At 41.5% G+C, this 18,138-nt stretch overlaps 1 protein-coding gene across 3 annotated transcripts in view; it reads right to left on the bottom strand.

Moving 5' to 3' along the window:
- The window catches only part of elf1 (E74-like ETS transcription factor 1), a 36,797-nt gene that overhangs the window by 10,594 nt on the left and 8,065 nt on the right, over positions 1 to 18,138 (bottom strand). Inside the window, exon 1 of one of the 3 annotated variants that reach the window (XM_068585372.1) lies at positions 15,384 to 15,578. The exons of the other annotated variants lie outside the window; for them this stretch is intronic. The gene's annotated coding sequence lies outside the window, so the exon portion shown is untranslated. Of the gene's footprint in view, positions 1 to 15,383; positions 15,579 to 18,138 lie in introns of those variants that run through there. 3 annotated transcript variants of the gene reach the window in all.

The raw sequence follows: 18,138 nt of genomic DNA, 5'->3' as shown, positions 1-18,138 counted from the left end.
CCATGATGTAAAGACGGCACTTCCCCCGTGATCCTAAGACTCAGGGGGCTGATACTATGATCATATGACAGGGTCTGAAATGAACCCGCCCTCCATACTGAAACCGAGTGGAGATGACTCGTCTGATGATGCTCTGGAAGCCTTTCTGTGCTGACCCTCTGGGATTTACTGTGATCACAGGCAGCGGGGGAGGGAAACTCCTGGTCGTGTGTGTGTGTGTGTGTGTGTGTGTGTGTGTGTGTGTGTGTGTGTGTGTGTGTGTGTCTCTATCTGTTGAGGTGTGTCCAAACAACCCAAGTTTTCAGGGCTGAAGGACGGGAGGGGCTAAAGAATAAACAGACACCCCAGGGCCACAAACCCCCCACCGTCCTCAATCCCAGAGACCAAAGAGCTGGCAGCCGTAGAGCAGTAAGAGATGGCAGTGTTTAGTACACCCCCTCAACACACACACACACACACACACACCATCCTTGCTTTTTCCACTGCTGCAGGGTGGAGCTCATTTGCTTTGAAATGCCTGTGTGACTGACGAAGTTGCATACCAGGCCCGATTGTATTTTGAAGTTTTAAAGGGGGGGTGGTAACAGGAGAAAAGGTGATAGAGGAGGACTGAACGTCTGTGCCGCTTGTGAAGCAAAGGGGCCAAACACATTTTACAATTTAGTTTATCTTCCTGCTAAGCATCCGGACAGAATAGTAATATGTGGCCGTGGTCTGGAAAGCATCGCTTTGGGAGCTAGAAGAGAGAGAAATGAGGAAACTAAATCTTTTTGAAGGCTAGTGTTTCATTCAGTCTGTCCCTCTCGCTGTCTCTGCTGGGCAGTGTCCATGCCCACCTCTGCCAAAGCTGGATGCTGCTGCCATCTGTCTGGAGCTCTTCAGCGCTCTGGACTTATTGGCATGTTTGCGCCGGGAGAGTGTGACAAGCCATTACCAGACCGAAAAAAGAGGGGATGTATTGCATGAGGCTTCCAAATGGTGGAAGATATATAAACCGTGTAAAAACAACAAAGCAAAAGGGAAAAAACATTGGTGGACACCTGGTGACTGCAATTATAATTTCACGTGGACCACACATTTACAGCAACAGATGCCCTCTTCTGTCGTCTGTGAAGACCAAGACACCCCATGTGGGACGAGGTAGAAGTGCAGCAGGCTTTATCCAGAATAGCCCGGCCTGGACTCGCTGCCTTCTCACATCCGATAAGCTAAAACAGCGGCGGTCCTCTGGAACCGAGCATCACGGTTCCTCTTTTGTCGTCGTCACAGTTTCTCTTCATTTTATGGACGTTTATAAAGCTGTTTGTGTGAAAGGTTCAACTTATGAGCATGCAAGCTTGACCGGGCTTAATTATTAAGTTAATAACGATTTATCAGATGACAGGAAACGAGAATCACGATAGCTGTACATTTTCCATTCCCCTTTCCCATGTTTTGTATTTGTGTGTCTAATTTATTTATTGCATCTCTGTATGTGTGTTGTCTGTTGTATTCATGCAATAATTTATCAGATGGTGTCACTGTTGTGTGTATTTTCTATGTCCCTCCTGTCAGTTCCTTATTGATCTCAATGGCCCAGTTGGCACATGCTAACAGCAGACAGGGATACAAGAGAGCCAGCCATTAGTCAGACGCAGCCTGCACATTATCCTGAGCACATGACAACAGCTGCCTTGTCCCAGCACAGGGGCAGGGTTGTAAGTGAACTTACTACGTCATGAAGAGGAGAAGAGGAGGAGAACAGCGAAGGGAGGGATGTTAGTCAATGCATAATAGTCCGCAGAGCAAATAGACTGCATGTGACTCACTATGGGTGGGGCCTTCTTTTGACAGACTTGAGTATTTTACTGTGGTTTCCAGGCGGGGCATCCTGGTGACCTAGAGATGGCATCCCTCCCTCTCTCTCTCTCCTCATAATTCCCATTGCTTTCTGCTGGTGAAAACCTAATTCACAAATGTCTTAATAAACTGTTTAAAAAGAGCATTAATTGAATCTTGGCCCCTTGGGAGCAGCTGAAGAGGCTGCACACACAATATGGATGTAGTATCACATCATGAAGTTGTTATGGTCATGTCAGCACATATCCAGCCAACACGGAGCAACTTAAGCTTTCGTTTGAAGTTTTGTGTTTAGTCTCTCATTTTAGCTCTTTTGTTTGTCTACACCAACACCTTATGTCTAGTTTACACTACATAACTTTAGCTCTGGTTTTTCACTCCCCCACAGTCGTTGGAGCGCCGTGTATAAATCCCCACATGAAAATCTGCTTTGGCTTGGGACTGAATATTTCAAAGATGCAGGCTGAGAGGCTGGTGCATCACAGACATATTCCAGATATCTAGCATGCTTTGTATCTGGATCTGTTGGGGAGTTTGTGGGGAATGTGAACATGTGACGCCCAAAACATCAAGAAGTGTCACTTCTCCCGTATGTTTTTGTGACAAAATGCAGTTTGAAGACCTAATCGGAGCTTTGTCACGGTGAAAGATCTCGTCGTGTGTGACCCTTAATGCCGCTCTGTCATGTAGTGTGAAGACCACAACAACTCCATGTCTCAAGATGTCTAGTGAGAACAATACCATGTGACAGCTTGCAATGTCATGCAGTGGGAACTTGGCTTTAAGGGAAATATCTGTTTCTTTAGCCGGTAAATGCTCCACTGCATTCACCAGCTCTTTTTTGCTCACTGTGTCTGTCATCTGTTTGTTGCCGTGCAGGTAGCACTCATTTGTTTGCTGAAAACAGCAGTCTGCAGCATCTGAAAACAACTCCAATGAGAGCCAAAACAATGAGCTGTGTGCTAAGAAAATGCTCCAAAAAGCTGAAGTGAACTGCAGAGTTGGTGCTAAATCTCTCTGGTTTGGTCTCTTTCCCATCACACTTAGCAGCTTTACAAAATGTATCAAACGAATTGCACCACTTGTGCAATGTTAGGATTTCCTCTATGTCGAAACAATAAACTTACAACCGTGTTCATTATAATTAATACAAATATGTGTTGTTATTAAAGAATAAATGTTGGTAGCCATAAAGATAATCACTAATATGGATAGTTGATAGTATGGCTCCATCATGGCCCTTCCCGGTGACCATGGTGATGTAATTTTCTCAAGGCAATCTCCTCCGTTTGTTCTATATGGCAGCATGGTGCGCAGAAGACTGAGTAGTATGAAGCAAACACTGACCTACACCATCCTACAGCATGGTGACTGCCAGTCGCAATAACAACCAATTAGAGTCAGGATTCATGAACAAATGGAGCATTCCCAGAAGGCCCTACTTCCCCCTGCTTTAGGCTCTTCAGCTGAGCTCATTGTTGACCATGAAAGGAGGTAATTTAAGCCAATTGAATGACTATGCAATGACTCACTCTGCATGTGGTGAGTGCAAACATTGTGAGATGCGAGAAAAGAACCAAGACAAACTTTACGTATCAGCCATTTTCAGCTCCGGTTACAAATATGCAGATTTGTTCAGGTGCTCATTGGTGTACTGTGATGGCTGCGAGAGAGCGGTCACAGGACAAAAAGATGTCAGACAGCAGAAGGTATTCCTGGTATTTTAAACCTTTTTCTCTCACAGGTGTATGACTGCAATGAGGTTTCTCTTCACTCACTAAACACCCTGACAAAAGCAATGATTTTGCCCTTTATCATGCACTGCTACGAGACACAGAAAAAAAGTCCTGCAAAGGTTCAGTTTTCCAAACTCAGCTGGACAAAGAAACAACGATGTGGAAGATGACAGAAAATGAGTGGGCTTACCACTACCATGTTATTGAATGGTTGTCAGCACAAAAAAATGCTGTTTTTGCAAGGTCCTGTGCTTTCCTGTACAGGAAATGACTCAGTGATATGAGGCTGCAGCTCATTCCTGGAGGCCTGTGATAGCCCATATGGGCATCAGGGGAGATTTCTAGACAGCAGTTACCCTTTGGACCAGATGTCATTAAACCTAGCACCAGTATGCAACAATAGCACTTTTAGCACCAAGGAAAATGGCTCAAACACAACTCTGGTCAAGTAAAAACACTGCTCACTTTAGTGAAAGAAAGGACTGACAGTGCACGTATACTACTTTTCAAGATAACAAAAAAAACGTGTTGATGGAATTATATCAGGAGAAGGTCGTAGTTTTGGAGTGTCAGTGTTTTCTGACTGAAGAAGTGTAAAGTAAGAAGTAATTAACAGTAATTGAAGGCAGACACTGCAGCTCTAGCACTATGTCAGCACCATAAAAGCCGTTTTGTGTACAGTATTTACTGTGCATTCTACATTTTACCAACCACCCCGCGTTGCACAATACAGCATGTCTCACCACGTTTCAAACTCCACTATGTTGAGTTGAATAAAGGACGGCTTTCACTGCAATCCAGAGGCCACACCGTGCGTGTTGCGATAAAATGGCAGAGACGGGCACAGAGGCAGGCACAGACACTGGCTAATAGCATGCAGCTGCAGAACACAAGGCACCAGAAAACACAAACGAGGGGGCAGTGCGTCCGAGCCAGCACTCACTGTGTCTATCTTAAAGAAGTAGAAAACGTGGCTCTGCTGTGCCAGTGCCAAATGAAGACTGGGAGAAAAACGTCACCTCGAGCTCAGGCTTTCAGATGGGGAATGGAATTTAATCTCATCTCCTGTGAACCTTGTACTTTTCCACTGTAGGCTGTAGAAAAAGGGCCCATGACAGTTGTTTGTGCCAACCAATACACAATAAGTGATCACATTTGGCCTTTTTTTTTTCAAGATTAGACATTAGCTTTAGTAGAATAACATGGTTTGCAGAATGTGAATAAAGGACCTCATTGATTTATGCTCAGAATCCACTTTTTTTGGACAATCTTACATTTGTCCCATGTGTTACAGGCTGTCATAGACATAGACATCACATGCATGCAACGACATATTTTAAAACCAGATAGAAGAAAAAAACACCCACAAACTGACCTGTGAATCTTGCATTCACAGGAACTGCATCACTGAGCAGTGGGTTTCTGCTGCTTCCTGTCTGTTGAACCGCACTGAGAAGAAAATGTCTTCCTCTGTGTAAGAGCGGAAAGTTCTCAACTCCCCCTCCTTCCTTCTCAAACAACATGATATTACTCTGGTAGATATGAGGCTTCTGACACAGGTAGCATTTCAAACATGAATAATATAGTTCCTAGAATTATCTCCACGAGTGACGTAAAAGATAAACAAATGATGGTGATGATCACATCTGCAAATGTGAAACCATTAGATGTTCACGTTACATTTTCTAGCCTGCTACATTTGTTTATGACAAGAGGTCTCTCAAAGCCACGCCTGCCATTTGCAGACATCTTCCCCACAAGGCATGCAAACACAGACAGCATTACTAACCCCCACCCATCCACACACATCCCTCACAGGGCCCCATGAGTCGGTTTTACAGAAACTGCAAAGTTCCTGTCGCACAGTTTTCACTTGTCGTCAGAACATGGGTATATAACTGTATCAGTACACAACGTGCGGCGTTGGCAACTAGCATCCCGCAAACCTTTTATGAGCCACTGAAAATAACCAGCACATGCAAGTTTATTAACAATATATTTAAAAAATGCCATCTGCTGAATTAACTTATGCTTCTTGTTGATATGAACCAACAATGAGCCTGGAAATGTATCAAACAAATCCTTAAAAACGGCTTGTGTCATTAATTTCCATCTTGACTGCTGTCTTACCAGCTGAATCTAAAACTAGCTTTTAACACAGAGAAGCATGTTTCATCTTAACAGATGCAGATCATTCGTCAAAAATTACCCCCAGTGGCCTATTTCTGTTATGTGGCAACAGGCCACATGTCACAGATAGGAAGAGCCATTGAAGTTGTGAAAACAGGACAGGAAATTGCAGCAAAGTTAAGACAAGACATCTGCAACCTGAAACATCACGGCGTGATGCGCAGTGCGCTGCATTACTATCCACGCGGCTGTACGATTATATGAGAGCATTTGGACATTATGTGTTTGACGAGGAGAACAAAAGGTCTTTCCAAAACGACTGACATGTTAAAGTTGATATAATCGTTGATATAATCTCCCATGTATAATCTACTACCTATGGTATACATCTAAAAAATTAACCTTAGGGGCGGGCTAAAAATGAGAATGACACTGCTTTTGCTAATAAAAAAGGAATTACCTCGAGGAACCAACATGGTTCTATCCAAAATGACAACACTTTCTAAAAGAAATCCCAAAACAAGATGTGCGAAATGCATATTATAACATACAAAAACACATTGCTACGTCAACCTGTGCTATATTTTGAGTTTGCAGGTTTCTCTGCTATAATATAAAGTATTCAGAACATAACTTAAACAGAACTTAAACAAATGTTGAGAATCCATTGTTTCTTAAAGATCTATTTATTTTACATGTGGTCATGTTACAACCTGCTTTTGAATGGACACTTGCCATGCACGTGGACAAGCAGCAACTACATCTTGACACCGTTTAAGTGTCTCTTTTATGGAATCAAACAGCATACGCTGTTTGATTTTAATTGTCAATCTATTACGTTCTGGAGATCTAAAAGCAGCTCGTTACGCTCGCTACAGCCTCTTTTGTGTCTCAGATCAATCACGTAATTCCAAAATCACAATGATTCAATTCTTAAAACACAAAAGGTATATAGGATAAGATAAATGTCATGCAAGTCTGTGTGTGAGTCACACTGCCCTGCTGAATCCCTTCTTGCTGACATATTTGAAATGCTTCTTCCAGACTGCTGCTGTTTTGGCTGCTGTGTGGGAGCAATTCAAAGCATGACTAGACTGGAAAAGCTAAATTTGCCCTTTTTATACATGTAAGCAAGCCTCCCACTGGCGTTAGACATGTATAGGAGGCTATTGCATTGACTAAAATCTCTGTAAATGGAAAAATATGACAGAATATGACAATTTTACACAAACCCTCCTGAAACACAATCAACCAAAGCTAAATTTAAATCCTGAGGGGGTTTTAAAAACAGTGCGACTGTGCTGCATATTGTTTCTGCCTCATCACAGCCCATCCCTGACCTGTTTACATTCATACAAATACCAACATGTCACAGCACAGGTATACTGGCAGCGGCAACAGCAAGAGAGGACGTCAAATACCAGCAGCAGCATAGTCTCAACCGAGCCTGAATAAAAACAAGGACAACATTCCTGTATCTTTCTTGAACTATAAACCACAGTGCCATCTGATTATGTAACTTCCCACAACAGCTAATTTTCCCAAAGGGAGACATTTCTGGCTGGAGTTTTTGTTCTGTATGAACTTTGCCAAAATACTTTGCACACCAGCCTTGCAGCATACGTGTTCACTAAAATCTCAGGGCTCCGAGTCTGAGTCAAGGCTGGGAACAGGGGACCCGGCTGTTGCAGAGGAGGCCGCATACCAAACAGGTCTGGACACAAGCAGGCTGATGTGTCCACCCATAGTCAGGCATGCAGCACTACGCCCAGAGAGGAAATAAAATCAAACAGAGATGAAATAATATAATTTTTCTCTGTAGGGTCATGGTCTTTAGGGTCAAGCTCTTCTTAAAATTATAATTAAACTTTTTGGAACTATGCTTAATTGCTTTTTAACAAGCGTTAGGTGAGAAAATCTATGTCACTCTCATATCAGTAGAGCAAATATGTAGATAAAGCCAGTAGCCAGTTAGTCTAGCTTAGCATAACGACTGGAAACAGGAATCAAAAGCTAGCCCAGCTCTATCAAAAGGCAACTACCGGCAGAGAGTTAACCTCATCCCGCTTGTAAAACTGAAGCTTGTGGATTTTTTTTTTTTTTTTTGTAAAAAGGTAAACCCACAAGTTAACATATGAACATTTTGTTTGAGCCAGGCTAGCTGTTTAAGTCATAGCTGAGCGAACCAGCTGCAGTATTAATCTTCTCAACCAACTCTACAAGAAAGCAAATACGTGTTTTTCCCCAACAATTTAATTATTCCATTAAATCCTCTATCACTACATTCACATGCGGTATGTACTATAATGAGTCTTTTGTGGAAAGGTTAAAAGTAAACACTATGAAAAATGCTAATTTGCAGCTTTGGCAAAGCCTGATTCAAGATCCCTGCAGATCAAGCTTCAGTTTAGAAGCTAATAACGACTAAATCGACTCTTCTCATCTGATCCCTTGTAAAGCCTCACTGATAGGACCATTCACACTGAGACAGCATCGCCCCTTCAAGAGAGCTTATCTGATTTCACACAATTGGATACTGGGTCGCTGTGGTATTAGGTATCGCTGGCCAATGTTTCTCGTCTTGAAGCCGGTAAAAGTCTGCCTCAATCCGGGTTCTGAGGACAGAAGTGCTGAGTCATGATGTCAGGTGCATACTTCAATTGGGGACAAAAACAGTTAAGTCATGTGACTGAACTAACAAGTCCAAACTACAACTCATGAGGTCATGATGAATGTTTGGATTGCATGGTTTAAGGATGACATCATCACTTGCAACTCAGTCAGTTGATCTTGACAACATGACATGTTTTGTTATGGCATGACTGTTCTACACTTGCAATAATTTAAAAGTTAACAGAACTAATCCCAATCATTTTCTTTTTCATAATTTATTTCAGCCGCAAACATCAATCAAAGGTTAATTGCAAGTCTTTGGAGAAGTGTTCGAGCCTGAGCAGGAAGCAGAAGGATAGCCGGGTCAATATTTGAGGAGGCTTTATGAAATACACTCGTTTATGATAGTCAGGAGGTGGGGTGGGTGCAGCATGGGTGCAGGAGATGAGGACAATAAACTACTTGGCTACAGAAACAGGCGTGCTCAATCTGGTCATATAAAAAAAATATTTACATGGTTTAATTGTTTACCCATATTAGGGGTCTGTAATAATTACATTTTTGAAGAAGAAGATAAGAAGTTCAATGGAAATAAGTCTAAATCTATTACTTTTTTCAGAGGATACATACATTAAAGATGTATGTACACAGGAACTTTTGCTTCAATACTACTTTGAATAAAGAGGCCCGACGATCAGTCTGCCGAGGGGCTGGTATGATGTTGTTCTGACGAGGATCACAATGCAAAAACTCAAAAGGTAAACAAGGAGTGGCTGTTGCTTAGGAACACGCAGAGGGAGAGGGCTGGTGGAGTCAGTCCGTGGAACAAGAAAGAGAGAGTTGGTGGGTTTTGTTCAGCTCAAGGCCCGTACTGTCAGCAAGGGAGCATGTTGAAGACAAAGCCTGATGAGCATAAACAGACAACTAACTGAATGGGTTGTCGAAGTGCTTCTTTCTGTGTAGTAAACTGCTTTCACTGGGTGAATCCAAAAAATTGGAAGCATCTGGTATTTCATCACCAACAGCACAATTGCAAAGCGACAGCTATAGTTGTTGTCCAAGAAACATGACGTCAGATACTATCAACAATACTGATGATGTAAGCGGAGCTACACTAATGAGCAACAAAAAATTAAAAAAAGATAAACATTTTGGGAGAACGAGATGAGACTGATCTCATGTCTGTACAGTGCCATGTCTGTACAAAGCCAGAGCCAAGAGACCATTAGCTTAGCATGAAGACTGAAAACAGGTGGAAACTAGCGTGGCTCAATCCAGAGGTTGAAACATCTGCCCAGCACGTTATTCCCTCAAATCAAAAATGAATGTCTTTCGTCATCTATACCTGGCCGAGAAGTAGTACAGAAAATCGCTGTAAAAGCATAACGTGTTCACACCTTTTGTTTTTTGTATGAATTAACCAAACAAGACGTTAGGTGTTGCCCGAGTGAATTTTGGAGGTAGTTGGACAGATTATGTTGACTTTGGACATAGTCCCTCTCCCTGTTTCCCCCTTTTTACATTCTTCGTGCTAAGCTAATTAGTTGCAAGCGGTAGCTTTATATCTAAAGGACCGATCGTAAAGTGGTGTCACTCTTCTCATAAACTCTCTGCAAGAAAGCCAATGAACATATTTTCCAAAAAATAAAAGCATCGAAAAAACAAAGAGCTTAAAGTGTTTGTCAGCCATTAATGTAGGAAGTTTCAGTTCCAAATAGGATTTAAAAAAACTGAAAATGTCTAGAGTTACTAATCCTCCAAATCTGCCAGCAGCTACGTTTGTGTGTTTGCACTGATGTTTTATCTTTCAAACCTGTGCTTCAGCCCCTTGTTTTTCATCACATCGTGTCCACCAAACCAATCGCAGTGACACATTTTCACAGAAAGGACATCTCCCTGCCGGTAAATGTGGCTCCTTAAGGCTCAATTTAGGTTAAATGAAATGCCTGAGCCGTTCATTTTTTGGTCATTTAACATTTCATGAACACGCAGGAGAAAGTGATGAAAGTTGGGAAAAAGATGGAAAGCAAAGCATCTTGGAAAAGGAAGAGAGCTTTGCAGACAAACATAAATAAATTAGGCAATAAATGAACTTCAGCCCTGGCCTCCATAACTGAAACCTTTCCACTCAGACCGGAGTTCAGCAGATCATTTGAGTGCAGGAGTCATTATGGCATGGACAGTTTTCCATATAACAGCCTGCTGGTGAGGCTTCTCGACACAGACACCACTGCAGCTGGGTGTCTGGGTCCAAAGCCTCCGCATACCATGTGGGCAATCAATTTCCCTCTGTGCCTGGGTCAGAATGCCTCTTTGTACCAAGTGCTACTGCATTAAAGGCAACATGATGTTTAAATTAGCATGAGGGAGTGAGGGAGTTGGCAACAGCCATCAGCTAAAACGAATTTCACCGAGTATGTCAGTTTTATGTTCAAGCGCACCCCATTTTTTGAAACCGCGTTACCTCAATAAGGGTGGAACCCACGTAACTGGAAAGAAAAACATTGCAGTGTGGATGTATTTTCAGGCCACTGCATTATATAGTAAAGTTCTAGCAATTTAGCTGTATTGTATTCCCCTATCTACAAATGATCGTACAGTAACAAACAACCGCGTTTCAAACAAAGACGAGGCCAACAGAAAGCTGCAATGGAAATTTTTATGAGGTTCTGCATGCTGCTTTTATCTGGCACAAAGTAAACCTGCACCTCAAACCTGCCTCCACCCACACAAGCAGGAGGACAGATGAACTTTTCATCAAGACATGCATTATCACAAAGGATGAGTCATTTCCAAAAATAGAATCAGAAGAGTATCAGCTTATATAGCTGACTATGTGTATAATTATTCTTACTATCTAATGGTTTCATCGTCACTTGAGGTGTATGCTATCCACTAACAAAAGTCAACTTTTTATTTAGAAACATATAGGAAGTTCTGTGTGTTGTTGGGTAAATCCAGCTTATTTACTTGAGCAAAATAAAAGTAAAATTCCTGCATTCAAAAATGTCTTGTGAACAGATGAGGGCAGGAGAATGTTGTATGTAGACAAGTAAATATAGCTGTAAAGGAGAACAAAGTACAACATTCCCTTTTGAATGTTGGGGAAGCATAAAGTAGCATCATTTGAAACAGTAAAGTAAAACTACCTAAGCACAGTAGTCAGGTTAATTTCATGAAAACCTGTGTTACGGCGAGACTGGTGGACCTATTCGCAGCCATAAGAGGAGACTCTTGCTTTTACCAGCACAGAATCTGTGCCCCGACCTGGCACGTTGCATAACCAGGAGTGTTATCAAAAGGTGTGACCTGATATTCCACATATCATCTCTCTCTCTCTCTCTCTCTCTCTCTCTCTCTCTCTCTCTCTCTCTCTCTCTCTCTCTCTCTCTCTCTCTCTCTCTCTCTCTCTCTGAAAACATGACACTCTTGTCTTTCTCCCTTATGAGTTTCAAACAACTCTTTTAGGGCTTCCAGTCAGACTGTGTATTGGCGAAAATTTGACGATACAATACTTATTATATTACAGGGGTTACCATTCAATATACTTCAATATACTGCATTACTTTAAGCAAAGTCATACACTGCATTTTTTAAATTGGATTTAAGGAAGACTGCCATAATACAAGAACACACCACCATGTCGCCACCTAAAATCTGGCTGTATATCGATGACATTAGTATGCCATCAGCACAGTGGGATCTACAGTTGCATTTTTTTACAGTCACCGTAACATTAAACATCATAGCACTACTTGACACTGAGAGACACTGTCTGCCGCAAATCTTTGCATGTTAACTATCAGCTAAAAATGCATAGTGTTTTTGAGAATTGTCCATGTCACAAAACATAATATTTGATTTTGTAAAAACTGTGTAATGTATAGATGTTTTCTTGGACCCTCAGTTTTTAGTGGATTTAAAGCAGTTTTAATGTGATAAAAATGTGCAAATAACTATCAAAAGTGCATTCAAAGTATTGTTACTTGACACTCAACGACCACTAATGTAAAAATGTTCTGTATCATTCTGTTCTGTGTCTTATCTGATAGCCAACCATTGAACATTCTGGATCGGCATCATCAGTCTCCTCCTCACTGAAAAGTCCAGTATTGCATCACATCCTTTTAAGTTCTCAGTAAATAAGTGAAAGAAAAAAAAACCAAGACTAAAAAAGAATCAGCCCTGCTTCTCTGATACAAATCATGATTTTGAATATCTGTCTGGACTGGACTCTGTGTTCAGATGTGATGATCACAGCTCCAGTTTGTTATGTTCTGCTAGTCCCAGCATGCTCTTAGTATGAGACAGTTGCAACACAGAAAGACTTGCTCAATCGATTTCACTTTATTTATCAAGGGAGGTTGTCCCGAAAATAGACCTGCAGTATATTAACACACACGCATAAGTGGCATTGGCCTGCTGAGTGTAGCTATGCCTGGAGCACCTTAAGACACAGTATGTGCCTTGCTCAGTGGCACCTTGACAGTTGCCATAAGGGCAGAGGAGAGTGTTACTCATTAACTTTCCCCGCCCAGTTTTTTCCAGCTGGTCAAAGGAGTTCAAACTTCCTGTCACAAGCCCACTCCTTCAACCTTTATCCATCCACTCCAGAAAAAGAGAGTGCCATGGAAATTGAAATGTATTAGAAAAAAATGGAGAAAATGGAAAACATGATGCAAATATATTGAAGCAAGACAAAAACAGCCAAACAAACCATCAAAACAGGATAGAAGTGCTGACGCTTCCTTATTTTAAAATTTTCCAGGCAGTTTTATTAAAAATTAATGATTGTGGATAGAGAAGACATTTGTGTTTACTAGTTTCACTGGTTTTCTGCATCCTTTTCAATAAATAGGTGATAATAATGCAACAATTTCAAATATTTCATTAGAGATCACCATGCAATTCTGGTCTCCTTTTGGTTCAAAATATTTTATGGGCTTTACGTTTGAATATATTTAAGGATTTTGCCATTTGTTTTCCATTTTAAGACCAAACAGGTTGAGTTTAAGCTTGTTTCTGCCACTGACATTCAATCAGTATAATATTTAGCATATAAAGAAAGAAATACTTAGTCTGTTCAATACAAAGCATTCAAACTCATTTGTACCTGACCATACAAAGTTGGCTCTGTTTTTATTCTCTTTGAACCATGTGTCTGTAACTAAACTGAATAAGCTCTCCACTTTTACATATCTCGGCATGCTGGGACTTTAATAAACTCCTCCCCACCTGCTCCTCTCGTCATGCCCTTCTCTTGCAACGCCTCCGTCATCTTGCCCAAGTGTAATGATCTAATTACAGGCTAAGACTTGTTGACTTTGTATTGAAAGAGGATCCTACCTGATACTACTGTCCAGCCCCCTCTGTCTCCTCATCAGCCTCTATGTCCTCTGAATGAGGCACACACAAAGCCTCACGAAACACCGCCTTCAGCACGAGTTCGTCCTCTGAGGCACGACGGCCTCATTTACAATCCAAATCAAGGTGGGCACCGAGTACGAAGAGTCAGGTCAAATGCAAACTCACCTGCTCCACACAACAGCGCTATTCACGCACTGCGTCATGTGCTGATACTACAGCAGGTGTTAAATATAAATGGAGTCCAAGGCCAATTGATCCAAAGCTAACAATAGTTAAGTAACTGAGCCTAAAGTATACAGATATATATTTGGTGTCTCTGAGATCTGTCCTCAGTTGCCTGTATTTGGCGTCAACTGCACGCAATGTCAGAGATGTCAAGAAAATCAATTATAAATGCCGAACCCATGACACAATCTCATGCTTTGGTCTTTTGCATGTGGCTTCATAAAAAAAGATCAACCAAAATTGGATAAAATCTGTCCTAGTACAGGGTTTACTGCCGACTGCAGTGGCTTTTGTAGACAGAATCGATAAAAAGTGTGTGTGAAATCTAGACGCTCAAACTGTAGTCAAGTTTATTCAGTGATAATGTGCACAATGTCTTGTGTGGTCCCAAAAAAAGTGCAGAGTAGACTTCTGGTGAAACAGGAAGTGTGATTTTATCTCTTCTGCACTGAGCAACTTTTAGAAACAGATTCTCACCAGCATTAAGACAAATAACTTAACTGGCTGATGGAGGGGTGGAATTACTTTCAAGAGGGTCAACTAACATGGGCATTAAAGAGGAAGCAACACACTGTGGGACCAAACTTTTCACCGAATTGTACTCAGGGCCTTGTGGGCTACCTTACAAGATGAACGATCTGTTCTGATGAACTGAGGATAAAGCACTGAATGACAGACTCCACGCACAGGACTCGGGAGAGCAAACAACAGCAAAACCACAGCAGTTTTTGTGTCAACTGATGCAGCATTCAACATGTTAATTAAGGAATGTATTGAACTTTGAAAGCAATCACAGATGAAATATATACATTAACATCATCACCATGATGTGTAATTACAGAGTACTACACCATAAAAAATACATGTGGGCTTGGTCAAGGGGCTTGCAAAACACTGTTCCCGCCCTTGCTTTGGCACACCATATAAGGCAACAGTTCATAAAAGAAAAGCAACTATTATATTACGTGTATTAGGTTTTAGAACGACAAACACAGGAACTCAAACCCATTACTTGAGCTCACGCGTTGTCAAGTCGTAGAAAGGGTCAACTTCAAACCAGTTTGAGGGAACTGGTTTGATCAGCGCAACCCAACAAAAAAGGGCCATGTACAAAACTCACAGTACTATTAATAGTATGTTGCTGTTTCCTTGAACACATTTTGATGTAAAAGTAGGCTTGGAAAACATTAGATGGGGGGGAAATGCTCCCTTAACAGAATCGTACAATATGTCATGTGTGCTAATAAAAATGTTAGGATAAAACCAAAAGCTACGCATTATGGCGACCTATGGAACTGCCTGTTCAATAACAAATACAACTCCCAAATAATGTAATAAATAAGAATCGATAGGGTTCGGGTGTTAAACTTCAAAACTATCAGAAAAAACATTTTACGGCATTTGTTTCTACTCACAAGAGGCAACAAAATATGTCAAGTGTGAAGAGGAGGAGGAGAACTATTCATCACTAACCTCAAAGACTCAGGATTCGGGTGACAATGTCCATAATAGCAACCGAACAAGTGTCGCTCACAGTAACCAATGAAAATCAAGAGGGAAAACCGACAACAAAAGGCGAAAAGGGGAATAATCCAGAAAGGGACAAAGCTGTCTGAAGGTGGAGACCACAGGCCAGCCTCACATCTCTTTCTCACAGCGAATAAAACAAAACTGGAGAGGACGGAAAGAAAGAAAAAAAAGACAATGCAATGGCTGCTGTTTGAAGCAGAAAAAGGAGAAGTGTAGTGAAGCAACTTGTCCTCTCCCTATGAGTCACGCAGCACTACCACCATTGGTAGGGGAGCCCTGAGGCAGAATGCTTTTACCTGGCCAATCAGCAGCAAGTATCGGCCCTGAATGCAAATCCTTTCAGGTGAGTGTGATGTGTGGCAGGGATTGGACCGATGCTGCGGCGGGGGAGGGGAGAGCAGAGAGGTCCAACAAGAGGGCCACACCTCAAACAGCATGAAAGACGATAGACGGGTTTCTCCTGCACAGGCGGAGGAGTGCTGGTGCTGCAGGTAAACAGTTGGACAGGTATGCACTTACTTTAGACTTTGACCAGACAATATTGGCCAGCAAGGTTATTAAAATCTGTATGGCAGCTCAGAAGTAAAGTTCACATCCCTTTGTGTCCCATTAAAACATTTACAATGAATTGTGAGTCTATTAGCCGTGTCAGGAAGCCAGTTAAGCTGCTGACTTGTGGGGGAGTTGTTCTCCCGGCAGTAGAAAGCCCCATAAAACAACTTCTACCAGTGGGAGGTACGAAGAAATGAAACTGTAATGTTGACTTTGTTTAGGTATGAGCAAGTGCTATACCTCAGAGCGCCAAAACAGTATCCTCCTCCTCTCCTTCCCCCTCCCCTCTTCCTCTTTAGGATTCAGTAATCATGATAACGAGAAAGCTCCTGCTATGCACGAACATCAAATGCACGTTTAACTCAGCCATGAGGTATTTATGTCTCACATTTTACATTTAAGGTGTTTAAACAAACATAAATTGTTCCAGATCAGCTGCAGTAGGTGTCACCTGTCATTTTACGGTCACATGTCTTGTTAAATTTGGAGTACACCGATATAACTGAGACTTGATAAGAATCTTACAGAAATGACAGTCAGAGAGGACGTTGTGGTCTGCTGAGCACTTTGTGTGTTCACACTCCTGGCTGTGCATCAATACATGTTTTCTACTGAAAAGTCCCAGCTAATACATTCAACACTCAAATGTGTAAATGAAAACCTAGCTCAAATTAGGATTTTTGGGAAAGAACATAAACATAAACAGACACTGGACTTGGAGATTGATGTTTAAAAAGTGAGCCCATTAAACTCAATTGCAACTGCAGCGGGGTCTGTTTGTCGCGGACGGCCAAATAACCCTCTCAGTCTCCACCGAGTGCTCTCATCATCACATTAATTCTTTCTGGCCTCGATTCAATACAGTTCAGCTCATCTGTTTGCCTTAGAGCAAATTGATAGCCTTGCTGTGAGGGAAACTTACACCAAACAAGCTCCATTCATCACCGTCATGTGGAAATACTGTCCACAACTCCGAGGCAGTGGAGGAAACTGTTCACTTCGTGTAATATTTACTCTTAAGGCTGATGCACTGCAGCACTGCTAACATCCACGAAAACTATGTAAACACACAAAAACACACACATGCATGTACAAGAGCAAAAGCAATTGCACTCCCTTTATGTAAGCTGTAAGGATAAACTAAATCTCTATGCAAACTAAATTGTTTTAAATAGCGTCTGAGGCCCAAAAGAAGACACACACACTTTCAGCACATTAGTGTGAGTATTATGGATGTAATGGATATATAGTGTGCCACCTTTCCACTACCAACAGTATGTTTAAGAATTTCCGGGTCAATAATTTACTAGTAATCTGGATCTGGAAATCTCATTTATATATTCACACCATGTATTTACCCTGAAAGGAAAAAAAGCCATCAAAGGAAAGGAGACTTCAGAGAGCTGCAATACTGATGATAAGCTTTTAGATTCCTGAAGCACAAATTCAGCATATTCTTTCCAGAAAGACAAAAGAAGAGAAACCGATAAGAGAGTGCACTACATTGCATTGACCTGTGAATTGTGGGTAAACAGCTGTGACGAAAAAATATTTCCTGACTAGGAAATCTCTTAAGAGGAACATACAAATAGACGAAACATGGCATCTAAAACAATTCATGCATCTCCATCAATGAATACTGAGGAGCACATTTATTCCTCTATGTGTGCCAATCAAGCGGAAACCTCTGGTGCTAAAAATTTAAGCAGAAGCGCCAAAAACGGCAGTTGTTGAAATGGTGAATTGAGGCAGTTAAAGCAGTTTCGCACACCTGGTACACCTGGTGCAACATGGATTTGGTCTCTATAACTAACATTCCAGCTCATGACAACTGCACGGGAGGTGAAATTGTATATTAGTCAACCATTTGCATTTGATGGCAATGGCAGGATCCACCCACTTTGAGCTTCACAACTTGAATTCAAAAGTACCTGCAAATGCAAATTTCCCCTTAATATTTTTCAATGGAGTGGGTGGATAGTAAAGATATCAAACTATATGTTTCTGTATCAACTTTATAGTAAGTAGTAAGATACTAACTACCAAAGTCAGAGCATATTTATTGCCTCAACACGGCTCTCGATATGGCGACGGATGAGTGGCTAACCGTACTTACAGCACAAACAGTACTGACAAAGGCAACAGT

This window comes from Clinocottus analis, unplaced genomic scaffold (genome assembly GCF_023055335.1).
Source record: "Clinocottus analis isolate CAN_PGR_092001 unplaced genomic scaffold, fCliAna1.0.p SCAF_10, whole genome shotgun sequence".
In the NCBI taxonomy this organism is placed as follows: Eukaryota; Metazoa; Chordata; class Actinopteri; order Perciformes; family Cottidae; genus Clinocottus; species Clinocottus analis.
This window is presented reverse-complemented; position numbering and strand designations above follow the sequence as displayed.